The sequence below is a fragment of the Dromiciops gliroides genome, chromosome 3, assembly GCF_019393635.1.
Source record: "Dromiciops gliroides isolate mDroGli1 chromosome 3, mDroGli1.pri, whole genome shotgun sequence".
Lineage (NCBI taxonomy): Eukaryota > Metazoa > Chordata > Mammalia > Microbiotheria > Microbiotheriidae > Dromiciops > Dromiciops gliroides.
Genome location: NC_057863.1, coordinates 42,392,049 through 42,405,933, shown reverse-complemented (window position 1 = coordinate 42,405,933; position 13,885 = coordinate 42,392,049). Strand labels below are relative to the sequence as shown.

General features: G+C 40.8%; 1 long non-coding RNA gene across 1 annotated transcript; it reads right to left on the bottom strand.

The window, feature by feature from the left end:
- Positions 1-4,234: 4,234 nt before the first annotated feature.
- On the bottom strand, positions 4,235-13,742 carry LOC122751195. The gene is made up of 2 exons (XR_006355777.1): positions 13,671-13,742; positions 4,235-5,256 (listed from the first exon to the last, which is right to left on the bottom strand). It is a non-coding gene; the product is annotated as an uncharacterized LOC122751195 (long non-coding RNA).
- Between the last annotated feature and the right edge of the window lie 143 nt (positions 13,743-13,885).

The following is a 13,885-nucleotide window of genomic DNA, read 5'->3' as shown; positions in this document are numbered from 1 at the left end:
TTTCACATATATATATTCCTCTAAACTAATGTTTTCCTTTTATTCATTCTGAGATACTTTTCATTTAATGAATGTATTCAAACATATATCCATTCCCATAATTAAATCATAAAATATTTAATTTAATAAATACATATTTTTGGGGCAGCTAGGTGGCACAGTGGATAGAGCACCAGCCCTGGAGTCAGGAGTACCTGAGTTCAAATCCGGCCTCAGACACTTAACACTTACTAGCTGTGTGACCCTGGGCAAGTCACTTAACCCCAACTGCCTCACTAAAAAAAAAAAATTTAAAAATAAATAATAAAATAAATTGTTTGGTTTGGTAATTAAATAGTTAATTGCATTAAATAATGAATGAAATTGGCCTCAAGAAAAAAGAAAATTAATTTTGTAAAATTATAAATAACAAATGACTCCAAAGAAAAGAAATAAGAAGTCATCTCTTCCCACTCCTTAGCAGAGATACAAGGGAAGAGGGGTTGTAGAACATTGCATGTAGTACATTTTTTTCAATGTATTGATTATTTCTTTTTATTTTTTTTCCTCTTCTTCCTCTTTTTCTTTTTTAAAAACATTCTTCTTTATAAGGGATGGTTCTATGGGAGGGAGTGAGAAGGAAGAATCTTCCTTGTTACTTATTTAGTATTTAAGTATTTAAATGCTAGGTCATTTTGTATACAGATGTTAAGTATTGATATTAATTCATTGTCTATTAACTTTCAGCATAATGTAGATTCCTTGTTTATATCTTTTAATCAAGTCTATTCTTAGGGGCAGCTAGGTAGCGTAGTAGATAAAGCACTGGCCCTGGATTCAGTAGGACCTGTGTTCAAATTCAGCCTCAGACACTTGACACTTACTGTGTGACCCTGGGAAAGTTACTTAACCCTCATTGCCCTGCAAAACAAACAAACAAACAAACAAACAAAAACAAGCCTATTCTTTCTGCTATCTTGTCTGAGATACAACTGCTAACCCTACCTTTTTACTTCATCTGAAACAATAGATTTTGCATCAATTCCATATGAAACTTCAAGTTCTAAATGTGTTTCTTGTAAACAACATATCATTGGATTCTGCTTGCTAATTTATTCTGCTTTCCTCTTCCATTTTATGGGGGAGCTCATTTTATTCACATTTGTAGTTATAGTAGGTAATAACTGGCTCTCATTAGTCAGTATCAACTGACTCTCACACACTACTGGAGCCTGAACTTTCTTCAAATTGATCCTATCTCTTATTTCCTTCTTTCTTCTCTCCCTGTTGTTCCTGTTTCACTATAGAGTTAAAAGGATTTATTCATCCAATTCTATATTCTACCCTCCTTTGATCATTTCAGATGAAAGTGAGGTCACCAGCTCCTCCCATCCCTTCCTCATTTGCATAGTCCTCAATTTGTATACCCTCCCCTTCCTCCTCCTTTCTTCTCAAGTGTATTCTTTTCCTTCTCCTTCTTTTCTCCTAAGACCATTGAAAGATAACAAAACTATTCTCAGAGCTACTTTTATTTATCTTCCTCTATGACCCCTTATGAAATTAGGGTTCTATGAGAATACCTTTATCATCTCCCCTGTTAAAATTCAAAAACTTCATCCATATTTAGCCCTTTCCAATTGTTCATTTGTATTTACTTTTTAATATCTTTGTGCCGTGTTTATATTTCAGCGTTTCTACGCAGCTCTGGTCTTTTCATCAGAAATGCTTGGAAGTCCTCTATTTTATTACACAGTCGTTTTTATCTTATAGGATTATCCTCAATTTTGCAAGTTAAATTATTATTTTAAGTAGTAAGCCTATATCTTTCACCTTTTGGAATATCATATTACATATTTTCCTCTCTTTTATAGTAGTAGCTGCTAAATCTTGTGTGATTCTGACCATGGCTCCTTAATACCTGAACTGTCTCTGTCTGTCTCTGTCTCTGTCTCTCTCTCTCTCAACATGCATGTGCATGCACACATGCACACACACACACACACACACACACATTGCTTGCAATGTTTTTTCTTTGACCTAGAAGCTCTGGATTTGAGATATGATGTTCCTGGGAGTTTTCATTTGGGAGTTTCTTTCAGGGGCTGAGCTGCAGATAAAGTCTCTCTTTTCTTTTTAGTCTTAGTTTTCAGGTAGTCCAATGATTCTCAAATTATCTTTCTTTGATCTATTTTTCAGGACAGTATTTTTTATATTTTATGCCTTACATTTTTTCAGTCTTTTGACTTTGTTTTAATATTTCTAGTTAGTTGAACTTATATCTAAGTTAAGTTTTTCTTTGCAATTTTCTTGTAGATGTTTTGAATAATTTCTTCTTCTTGGGTGTCCCTGTTACCATAATAGTTTTCTTTTCTTTTCTTTTCTTTCTTTTTTTTTACTCATTCTTCTAGCCTTACTTCCTATATTGGATTTTGCCTTAGGGCTAGATTCTATGCACCTCTGAAGGGAATGTTAGGGTTTTTTCTGATTTGTATTCTCTAGGGCCTTGCTGGGGCTTTCTCCCAGGGATCAAGGGTCATGTTCTTCAATGATTTCCAAGGCTGGGGTCCTACAAGCTATTAGTATGCCCAAAATGGTCTGATCTAAGAAAAAAGTCTTATCGCTGCCTTTCTAATCTGAGCCTTGCATACTCCTGACCACAGACAAGCTCCATGGCTTATAGACAACTCGAGTGTTGACCTGTCTCTACTTTGAGCTCTACTCAACTCCCCCTGACCCCAGTGTCCATCAGTTAGCTGGAAGGAATCTGCAGGGTCACACTGAGGCACAAGTCCCCTCCTTAGTACACACTCAATTTGTGGTACAATAGTCCTAAGCAACAAAAGTTACTAACTGTTCTGACCACCTTAAAGAGTATCAGGCTCCTCCATGCTGGATCTGGGATGACCCCTTGTCTTAGTACACTGCTGAAGGCCTCAGTTCTGTTCCTAAGTTGGAAAGTTCTATAGAACCCTCCTGGATAGACACAGTTCTCTAGTACCTAAAGACTTCTGTCTCCCTAAGCTGACTTTGCTAGGAAAGTAATAAATTGTGTTTTCTCCTCAGATTTCTATTCATAGCTGGTGTTTTTTCTAGGTCTTTGTTGAAGTGGTTGTGGGGAAAAACTGGACTGGATTACTTATTCCTATTCTGCCATATTTTCAGTATTTATGTTAAAATCTGACCTCAGACACTAACAATCCATGTGACCCTGGGCAAGTCACTTAACATCTCTTTGTCTCCATTTCCTCATCTGTAAAATGGGAATAATACTAGCACCTACCTCACAAGCTTGTAGGAAGAGCAAAGGAAATGATATCCCTAAATTGCTTTGGAAACCTTAAAGAACTATACAAACTCTGGCCATCATTATAATCATATTACTATACCATATCAATGACCCATTGAAGCATTCAAGTATAAACTTGTGGAAGGCTCCTTTTACTTATTTTGGATCTTCAATGGCACTGGAAGGCTTGAAAAAAAAAAGTCTTTAAGTTCTTTTGCTTACTTTATGTGAGCAGAATAATGGTGGTTTTGCAAATTAACTTAATTGCATGAAATTAATTGTTTTTATCTTGACAGGCACAAACATGATATAGTGAAAAGAGTGCTGACTCTGAAGCTAAAGGACCTAGATTCAAATCCTGTCTCAGGTCCTCTGGTTGCCTTGAGCACTTAAATCACTTGACTTCCTTGAGTTTCTTCAACTGTAAAATAAGGAGGTTGAACTAAATGGCTTCCAAGATCTCTTCAGTTCTAGGTCTAAGATCCTATTAGCCTAAGTATGTGTTTTTAATTAATGTCAGTATTTAAGCACTGAATCAGTCCTTTCTCTGCCCTCAACTAGGTCCTACCCCCATCAATTTGTGGAACAATTGGAAATCAGCTAGTTTATGCATATCATATGGTTCTTAACGGATGCATTTTACTCCTGAAACCCTTCATTATCATGATTATTCCACAGCCCATAAAATACTGAGAGCATCAAACCCTTGAACTCTCTTTCCTGTTAAGTCCCCCGACCCAGAAACTCAGAGTTGGAAGGGACCTCAGTTAATCCACCACCATACATGAATCTCCTTTATAGTATTTTTGACAAATAGTCAATGTCCATGTGAAAATCTCTAATAAGGGCTGAATAAATGAGAGCTTGTTAAATGATGTCATTTACTCCATACTCTAGGTATCATTGCTCACCCCACTGAGGAAGACGACGCCTCCCTCTTTTGATGTTTAAAAACTTCAAGAGACATAATTTCTAGTAATTAATCATTGTATTAGTAATTTTAGCATTTTAAAAATAAAAGAAATGGTCCTTTGGCTATCTCTTTCTTGGACCAAAAACAATCATGGCAGTGGACTCACAGGTTATATGCCCTTGCAAAAATGGGTGTTCCAAAGAGTAGCAATCAACTCTAATTGGATAACAACTAATGATAGGTGGGACTATTCTAACTAGGGGCTAGAAAATGACAAAGCAGGGATTCAAAACTCTGACTCCATGTCCAGTCTTATTTCCATCATGACTCATCCCCAACAGAATGTGGATCCTTAACGGTACATGTTACAGTAGGTACTTAATAAGTGCATGTTGGTTAGTTGATTGATTTGAAACTGAGTAACCACTTGCTGGGAATGTTGCAGAGGAGATGCCTGGTCCCTTCCAACTCCAGCATTTTGTGAAAATGCTGACCAAATGCTGCCAAATTCAACTGCTCCTGTTCCTGGTCACAGCTTCTCTCTGGGAATCACTACAAGGATGCCCATTTCAGGATCAGGATGGTTTCCTCAAGCTGGCTAGACCAGATTCCCTGAGACAGAGACAAGTCCCTATTTTCTATTAGCCATCAATGTTGTTTCTGACTGCAGTATTTGGTCTTCCCGATTGCAGCTGATGCTGAACTTGTAGCCAGATGCTCAAGAGCTTTTTGTCCCATCCCCTCTTCAGCACCCCTGCCATCCAGCTCCCAAACAGCATGGCTTCAAATAGGACTCTCCAGACAGACCCTTGAGGACAGCTTTGTTCTATCTGACATGATGTTATTAATACATGACACGATGTTATTAATAATCCTCACAAACAAGTTGCAGACCACCTATTTCACCCTCGTTAAGCTGCCATCGACAGCAATCAAGTCATCAAACTCGTCTGTCAGCCTCTCGGCATTCCAGCCTCTCACATTGACGGTGTCCCTGGTCAGTTCCACTTGCTGACAGCCCAGCAGGGAGGCTTCCATTTATGCAGAGCAGAAAAGCAACAATGCTGAGGAACGGAAGCTGGAAAACAAAGGGACAGAGATGAAGGAGAGAGATGCTTGGAAAGAGGGACTGGAGGCTTCACTGGCTGGACCAGAATTGGAAGGAGAGACGGGCTCCCAGCTCAGACATCATGTGAGCCTGGGCAAGTTCCCTCCGGAAGCCTTAGTTTCCTCATCTATAAAATGGGAATAATGACAGCACCTGAATGATAACCTAGGATGCTGTAAGGTTTAAATGAGACAACGTATGTAAAGCACTTTACAAACCTTAAAGGGATATCTAATGTGAGTTAGAGGGAGTTGAGGTAGAAATGGTGGCAAAATAAGTCACTAAATTTGATTATTCTCTTATGCTGAACATTTAGTGGATCAAATGACTTGGTTTTTGTCATTGAGTAGAAGTGTTGGGATTGAAATCCATCTTTACCCCAATAACTGAAAGCATCTTCGGAAGCACCGCAGGAACAGAGGGCAATGGGGATGTTATTTCATGGCTTTGATTTTTTTCTGCTATGGCTCTACACATTGAAAGCAATTAAAATTAGTATTAATATTCTTTCTTTCTTTCTTTCTTTCTTTCTTTCTTTCTTTCTTTCTTTCTTTCTTTCTTTCTTTCTTTCTTTGCGGGGCAATGAGGATTAAGTGACTTGCCCAGGGTCACACAGCTGGTAAGTGTCAAGTGTCTGAGGATGGATTTGACTCAGGTCCTCCTGAATCCAGGGCCGGTCCTCTATCCACTGTGCCACCTAGCTGCCCCTAGAATTAGTATTAATATTAACGTTAGTGCTGGTGCTAGTATTAATATTAGTATCAGAGTTGGAATTAGTATTAAAATTAGCGTAACTATTAGTATTTGTGTTTTCATTAGTATTATTAATATCTGTTAGTATTAAAAATTAGTGTTTGTTTCAGTAATAATGTTAGTATTAGTATTAGTGATAAAGCTCATATTAGTATTAATATTAGTATTTAGTATCCTTGTCCTGTGTAATGGACAGAAAGTTAGTTCTGTGGTTAGAAGAAGTTCATGAGTTTGTGGGACAGCTAGGTGATGCAGTGGATAAAGCACCAGCCCTGGATTCAGGAGGACCTGAGTTCAAATCTGGGCTCAGACACTTGACACTTACTAGCTGTGTGACGCTGGGCAAGTCACTTAACCCCAATTGCCTCACCAAAAAAAAGAAGAAGAAGAAGTTCATGAGTTTGAAAGTAGTTAGATGAAAGTGGTTAGAGGAATATTCCTTGAAAAAAGTGCCTGGGGCAGCTAGGTGGCACAGTGGATAAAGCACCAGCCCTGGATTCAGGAAGACCTGAGTTCAAATCCAGCCTCAGACACTTGACGCTTACTAGCTGTGTGACCCTGGGCAAGTCACTTAACCCTCATTGCCCTGCCCCCCCCCAAAAGTATCTGTTCCTGGTATACACAGTGTCCTTCTCAGACTGACCTTCCAATTATCCTTTGGACTAAACAAGTACGAGAAGATCACAGATTTAGAGTTTGGAAGTGCCTGTAGGGCATCATTTATTCATTTGTTTATTAAAAATGTATAAAGTGCCTACTGTGGAGCAGGTACTATGTTGGGATACAAAGATGCCTTCAAGAACGATTGAAATCATGTTGTTGTTCTTGTTGTTGATCCTTTGTTTTCAAACAGGACCAATGACATCATGATGTTGGGGTAAAACAGTGAGCGATGGATGATGCCCTGACTTGCTCATGAATTGGATTTCAGGGAGGCAGTTGCACAAAGTGCCAACCTTACTCTCTCTTCCAGCATCACTTTTGGACAGATCTCATTGCTAGGAGGTTTATTCTGACATCAAACTGAAATTTGCCCCTTTGCTACTTCTCATTGTTCCCATCTCTGCCTCTCAGACCAAGCATAACATGCCTAATCCTTTTTCTAAGTGATAATCCTTCAAAAGTTTGAAAATAGCTGATATCCACTCTAAGTCTTCTCTTCTCTGAGCTAAAAGTCTCTGGTTCCTCCAACCAATCCTTAAATGGCATGACATCAAGAACCTTTACCATTTTGATTCCCCATCCTCTTGACATGCTCTAGCTTATCAGTGTCCTTTTTAAAATGTGGTATTCAGAACTGAACAGATATGGTCTAACCTGGACACAGTTCAGAGGGGTGCTTAACTTTATTCCTGAAAATTATACCCCTCTTTGTGCCTTCCAAGATTGTAACCCTATGTCTTTCTTAGGGGTTATTGGCATGAGCCAAAAAGATTTTCCCAGGTTAGGATTAAAACTCTTAAATCTCTTTCCTCTTGCTCCCACCTTTGGAATTTGGTCATCACCATTTTTTTTCAAAGCCACTCTCTTTTCTTCCAACTGGTTGTGACTTTCTCTCTAATCACCACTCTTGCGTCTGGAATTAAAGTAGAACATTAGGGATAATCACATGACCTGCTCTCCCTGACTCCCCATCAGACAAGAAACCAGGGATAAGCTTACCTGCTTCCTAAGGGAAATTTGAACAAAGTTATGAAAAATAAATCAATAGTTTCTTTGATTTAGCTCCTGAGCTCCCAGAAAAAATTGTTCAATATTCAGTGATTTTCAGTTATGAAATGACCCCATTTGGGGTTTTCTTGGCAGAGATACTGAACTGGTTTGCCATTTCCTTCTCCAGCTCATTTTACAGATGAGGAAACTGAGGCAAACAGGGTACAGTGACTTGCCAAGAGTCACACAGCTAATAAGTATTTGAGGCTAGATTTGAACTCAGGAAAATGAATCTTCCTGACTCCAGGCCCAGCATTCTATCCACTATCCCATCATCTAGTGGGCCACAAAGAAGAAAAGATCCTAGCAATCTCCAACAGAGTCTATTTCTTCTATTTCATTCTCTTTCTGCGTGACATGCTAGTCATTTGCCCTCTCTCTCTTATATCCCATTCCCAATCATGAAATACATTCAAATCAGAAATAGCTATAGTCAGTCACACCTGGATCTCATCTTAGTCTTCTATATTAATTGAACAGAAATGGAAGTGAACTTTAAAAAATACATAACCAGGGCAACTAGATGGTGCAGTGGATAGAGCGCCAGCCCTGGATTCAGGAATACCAGAGTTCAAATCCAGCCTCAGATACTTAACACTTACTAGCTGTGTGACCCTGGGCAAGTTACTTAACCCCAATTGCCTCACTAAAAAAAACAAAAAATACATAACCTTTGTTTTTGTTTTGTTTTGTTTGCAGGACAATGGGGGTTAAGTGACTTGCCCAGGGTCACACAGCTAGTAAGTGTCAAGTGTCTGAGGCCAGATTTGAACTCAGGTACTCCTGAATCCAGGGCCGATGCTTTATCCACTGCGCCACCTAGCCACCCGATACATAACCTTTGGACTGAATATGTTCTCCTAAGCCGAAAAGGGGAGAGAAGAAACAAGCAAATGTCATATATCAGTTTTCTTATATTGATCCATAGACACACTTCTCATATTGGTCTTGGCTGTTCCCCCAGCCCTGTTAGGAGCAGACAGCAATGGTAGTGTCCTGAGTTCAATGGATACTCAAATGCCAGTGACCTCACCTACCTCCACAACTGTCCTAGACACATATATAGGATGGGGACTGAACTTGTGATTTCATTGATGTAGGGTCTCAGCTGCAGTTCAGCACTTATTCTGCAACATATATAGTATAGTCTTAGAGAGTTTCTTAAAGCACTCATAAGTGACTTGCCCAGGGTCACATCAATATGGGCCAGATGTGGGACTTGAACCCTGGTCTTCCTTGCTACACACACACACACACACACACACACATACACTTATCATATAAGTGTATATATATATATATATATATATATACACATGCAAGTATATGTATAAATGTGTGTACATGGGGTATATGTGTATGTATGTGTGTGTAGGGTAGCTAGGTAACTCAGTGGATAGAGCACTGGGTCTGGAGTCAAGAAGACCTGAGTTCAAATCCAGCCTCAGACAATTATGTAGCTGTATGACTTTAGGCAAGTCACTTAACTTCTGTCTGCCTTATTCCACTGGAAAAGGAAATGGCAAACCCCTCTGGTATCATTGCTAAGAAAATCCCATAATTTGGTCCATGGGGTCAGGAAGAGTTGGACATGACGGAAGAACAACATATATCAACAGTTTTTCCCCTTCTTTTTCCTTTTTAATTTAAAGCCTTTTTGATTAGATTTGCAAGACTTCAGATACAAATGTTCTTAGTAGTCATTATTAGGATACTCCATACCTGGTCAGGTGCCTGTCATTCTTATATTTAAGTCATGGTCCAGAAATCTAAATCCCATTTTTAGATTCCATCTTCTTAACCATATGTTCACTTCCAAAATCTTCTTTTCTCTTCTGAACCCCTTGTCTTTGAGGAGCTGAGCAGCAGTGATAAAAACAGCACCTGTGCCCCATAAGGTCTTCATCTAATCTTGAGCAATGCTTCCTCAGGCAGGGAAGGAGCCTGCTGGGATTCAATCCTGGAAACTGAAGGATACTGTTTCCACTAAGTACTGGGACACTTCCCAGCTGGTTTCAATGACTTCATTGCCTAGATTGGCATTAACTAGTGGAAATGATTCAAGGTACTGGAGTAGGACTTTGAAGGAAAGGAGAATAAAGTAACAGTAGCTGGGTCTACGATATATAGAGTGCTCACTTGCTCCATTCTGGCATTAGGTTTATGAATGTGAGTAGGCACCTCCTGTGGTTCTAATCACTGGTATATTTAGATGGTGTCTCTTTAAGGTGCTGTGTATTTAGGGACAGACAGGTGCACAAACCAGACATGGTAGAGTCCCCAGGCTTCTGGAGCAAGAAATCCTGATGTCCTTTCTGTGCATGTGTTAGGTACCCAGATAATCCCCGAAGGTTCCCAAAGCACTCTCTGGTTCCTGGCCAGGAACCAATTATGATATGAGATTTCATCTACCCTTCATAGGAAGAGTCCTAATCCACATTCCTTGCCATTCTGTCCTGACCTCATGCTTACTTCTCAGCACTTTACAGTACTGATTCTGAGCCCACTACTTATCTAAAACTATTTCTCCAAGGTTACCAAGCATCACTCAATCACTAAATCTAGTGGTCTTTTCTGTCCGTTTTCCCCCCTTAGCTGTCCCCACACCCACCCCACGCCTAGAATTCTTTCCCACCTCTTAGAATCTCTAGTTTCCTTGAAAATCTAGTTCAAATGCCATCCCCTACATGTAGCCTTTCCTGATCCACCCACCTCCCCAATCCACTGTGCCACCCAGCTGCCCAATAAACCCCAAGATAAGCTAGTTACCCTGGAATCTTGTAGAATCTTGTTATTCCTGCATCTCCCACAAGCCCATGGAAGCTGATGAGATCATCAAGAGAAAATGTAATGAAAGAAAAGATGACCCAGGACAGAATCCTTGGGTAGGCAAAGGGAGCAGGATGTGGGTGATCATTCAAAAAAATGAGTCTGAGATGGAATGGTAAAACAGGTGGGAGAACCAGGAAAGAGAACTGTCACAAACAACTAGAAAAGAGAGTGTATTCAAGAGGAGAGAGTGGTCAATAATATAAAAAACTGAAGAGAGGTCAATCAGGTGCATTATTAAGTACCTACTATGTGCCATGCACTGTGCTAGGGAAAAGGACAAATATAATGGAGCCAGGAAGATCCAAATTCAAATCTAGCCTCAGACACTTACTAACTGTGGGACCCTGGGCAAGTCACTTCACCCTGTTTGCCTCAGTTTCTTCATTTGTAAAAGGAGCTGGAGAAGTAAAGGGTAAACCACTCCAGTATCTCTGCCAAGAAAACCCCAAATGGGGTCATGGAGAATCAAACAAGATTGAAAAAATGAGAGAACAACAATATTTAGTTCCCTACCCACACAGACAAAGACTTCAGGCAAAAGGAGATTGGAAGAAGAAGTTGAAAGAGCTGCCTGATTAGACAAGATATCCTGACCTGGATGATCAAGCTAATTTCCTGATATCAGGGAACCTTTGACATCTCCCTGAACAGATGTCTTGTGGAGGGGGTCATTGCAGGGGGGTGGAGAATGGCAAGGAGGTCCTTTGAGTGGTGAGCTAATGCTTAACATAAGATGGAAAGCATTGTGCTCAGTTTGTGATCCACAGGCTCAATTATCATCTCTATGAAAGTGACTGCACCTCATTTTCCACATCTGTAAATCAATAGGGCTGGACTCAATGAACTGCAATGTCCCTTCTATGTCTAAATTTATGATCCTATGGGCCTATTTCTCCAAGATTTCATCCAGCCTACGTTTCTTTCCAGAATTTCAGTCCCACAACACCAAGTGCTTGGCAGACCCCTTCACCCAGATGGTTTATAGGCATCTCCATCTCACCATGTCCAAAACAGGACTCATTACCCTTTCCCCTCAATCACCCCCTTCTTCCCAATTTATTTCTGTCAATGATACCACCACCCTTCTTTCACCCCCTCAGGATTACACTCTCTAAGTCATTCTCCACTCTTTACTTTCTACATTTGTTTCATGTTGTGATCAGTTACCAAGTCTTGTCAATTCTACCTTAAGGTCTCTTGTAACCATCTCCTCTTCACTCATCTGGTCACTGAGCCTCATCATCTCTCACCAGGACTCCTGCAATAGCCTCCTGATTGGTCTCCTTTTTTCAAGTCTCTCCAGTTTCCAATGCAGCACCTATACAACTGCCAAATTGATATTCCTAACCATAGATCAGCCCATGATTGCTTCTAGGATAAAACCCTGTTTGCCACTTAAGTCCATCTCAATCTATCACCAGCTTATCTTTCCAGACTTATTTCACATCACTTTCCCAATATGCCCTAAGTTCCAGCCAACAGGTCTCCTTTCTATTTTGTTTCCATCTCCTGCCTCCATACCTTTCATGGGCTCTCTTCCTATGCCTCTAGACTTCCCAAGGAGCCATTCTACTTTGAGACTGATCTAATTGCTGAGAGGTTTTCCCTGACATGAAGTATAAATCTGCCCATTCTACCCATTGTTTCTCCTTCTGCCCTTTAGGGTCCACACCATGGTGCTTAAAGTATTTGAAGACAGCCACCATGTATGGAGCCCTTGAGTCTTCTCCTCTCCAGGTTAAACATCCCAATTTCTTCAATAGATGTCCATAAGACACAGTTTCAAGGCCCTTCCCTGTTCTAGTTACCTTCCTCTTGAACCTCTCCAGTGTTATCAATGTCCTTCCTGAACCTTAGAACAGAGCAAGGTATTCCACGTATGGTCTGCCCAGAGCTGAAGACACCACTGCTCTCCTACGGAGATTTGGATTTGGAACATATATCCTGGCACAACATGGTTCCCAAAAAATCAAAACTGTAGATGGTCCAAAGGACAATGAAGAGCTACAAGGTGACAGAAGAAAGGCTGACATATATCACTGATGACGAGCATGAGGACTTCGTGTGCATCAGTGGTATCAAACTCAAGTAGAAAATCACTAAACCATACACAAAGATCCCTGCCAGCTACCTGGTGACTTAGAAAACCATGTATTAACACTATCAACGTTCTAATTTATTTTTGTTTCCCAGTTACACTTTAATCTGTTTTTGCCATACTCAAGAGTGTTGCAGGACTGCGATACATATGGTTGGGAAGTGGGAATCAGGGAAGGAGCACAGAGAGACAACTGGAGCTCCCCCTCAGACCCCAGAGCAGAAGTTCCTAACATGAAAGCCCATGGAGAAATTTCAGGGAATCTGAGAACTCAGGTGGGGAAAAAAAAATCACATCTTTATTTCAGTATAATTAATTTCTCATGAATAAAGGAAGAAAGGATGGATGGAAGAAAGGATGGAAGGAAGGGAGGGAAGGTAGGAAGGAGGAAACAGGGAGGGAGGAAGCAAGCAAGCACTTAATAAGAACTTATGACATGAAAGCACAATGCTAAGCTCTAGGGACACACAAACCGAAGTCAGACAGACCTTGCCCTCAAGAAGCTTACATTCTAAGTCGTATGCCCTTATTATGGGAAGGGGCTCCTAGCACACTAAAGGGGTCCAAGTACAAACAAGGTGAAGCCAGTCTGATGAACAGATCCTGTAGAGTCAAAGCGGGCAAGAAGTCTACTTTGGGCTGGCAGATGGGAATTTCATTCATTCATTCATTCATGGTGAGGCAACTGGGGTTAAGTAACTTGCCCAAGGTCACACAGCTAGTGTCAAGTGTCTGAGGCCGAATTTGAACTCAGGTCCTCCTGACTCCAGAGCCGGTGCTCTATCCCCTGCGCCACGTAGCTGCCCCAGAGATGAGAATTTTAAATAGAATGCTTAAGTTTTAACAAGCCGGCTGCCTTCCACGTCATCGATTACGTATTGTATCAATATAGCATTTGATATTAGATATGTATTGTATGGTATTATGTCGGTGTATTCCATAACATTGTGTATGATATTATATACAAGTATATGTTTAAATTACACACCATCCCACGGGGTACAGCAGTTGCTTTGGCTCCCTAGTGCGAAAGTTCCTTCCGAAGCCTCCCCACCGCCACACCGGAACGGAAGAGCCCGGTGGGGGAGGCGGGACAGCGGCCCCGGCGCTTCCCTCCAGTCCGTCCAATAGGAACCCGCGCCCCTTCAGCCACAGCCAATCGGCAGCGGATGCTGCGCCCCGCCTTCCCGGCCTCGCGCCTGC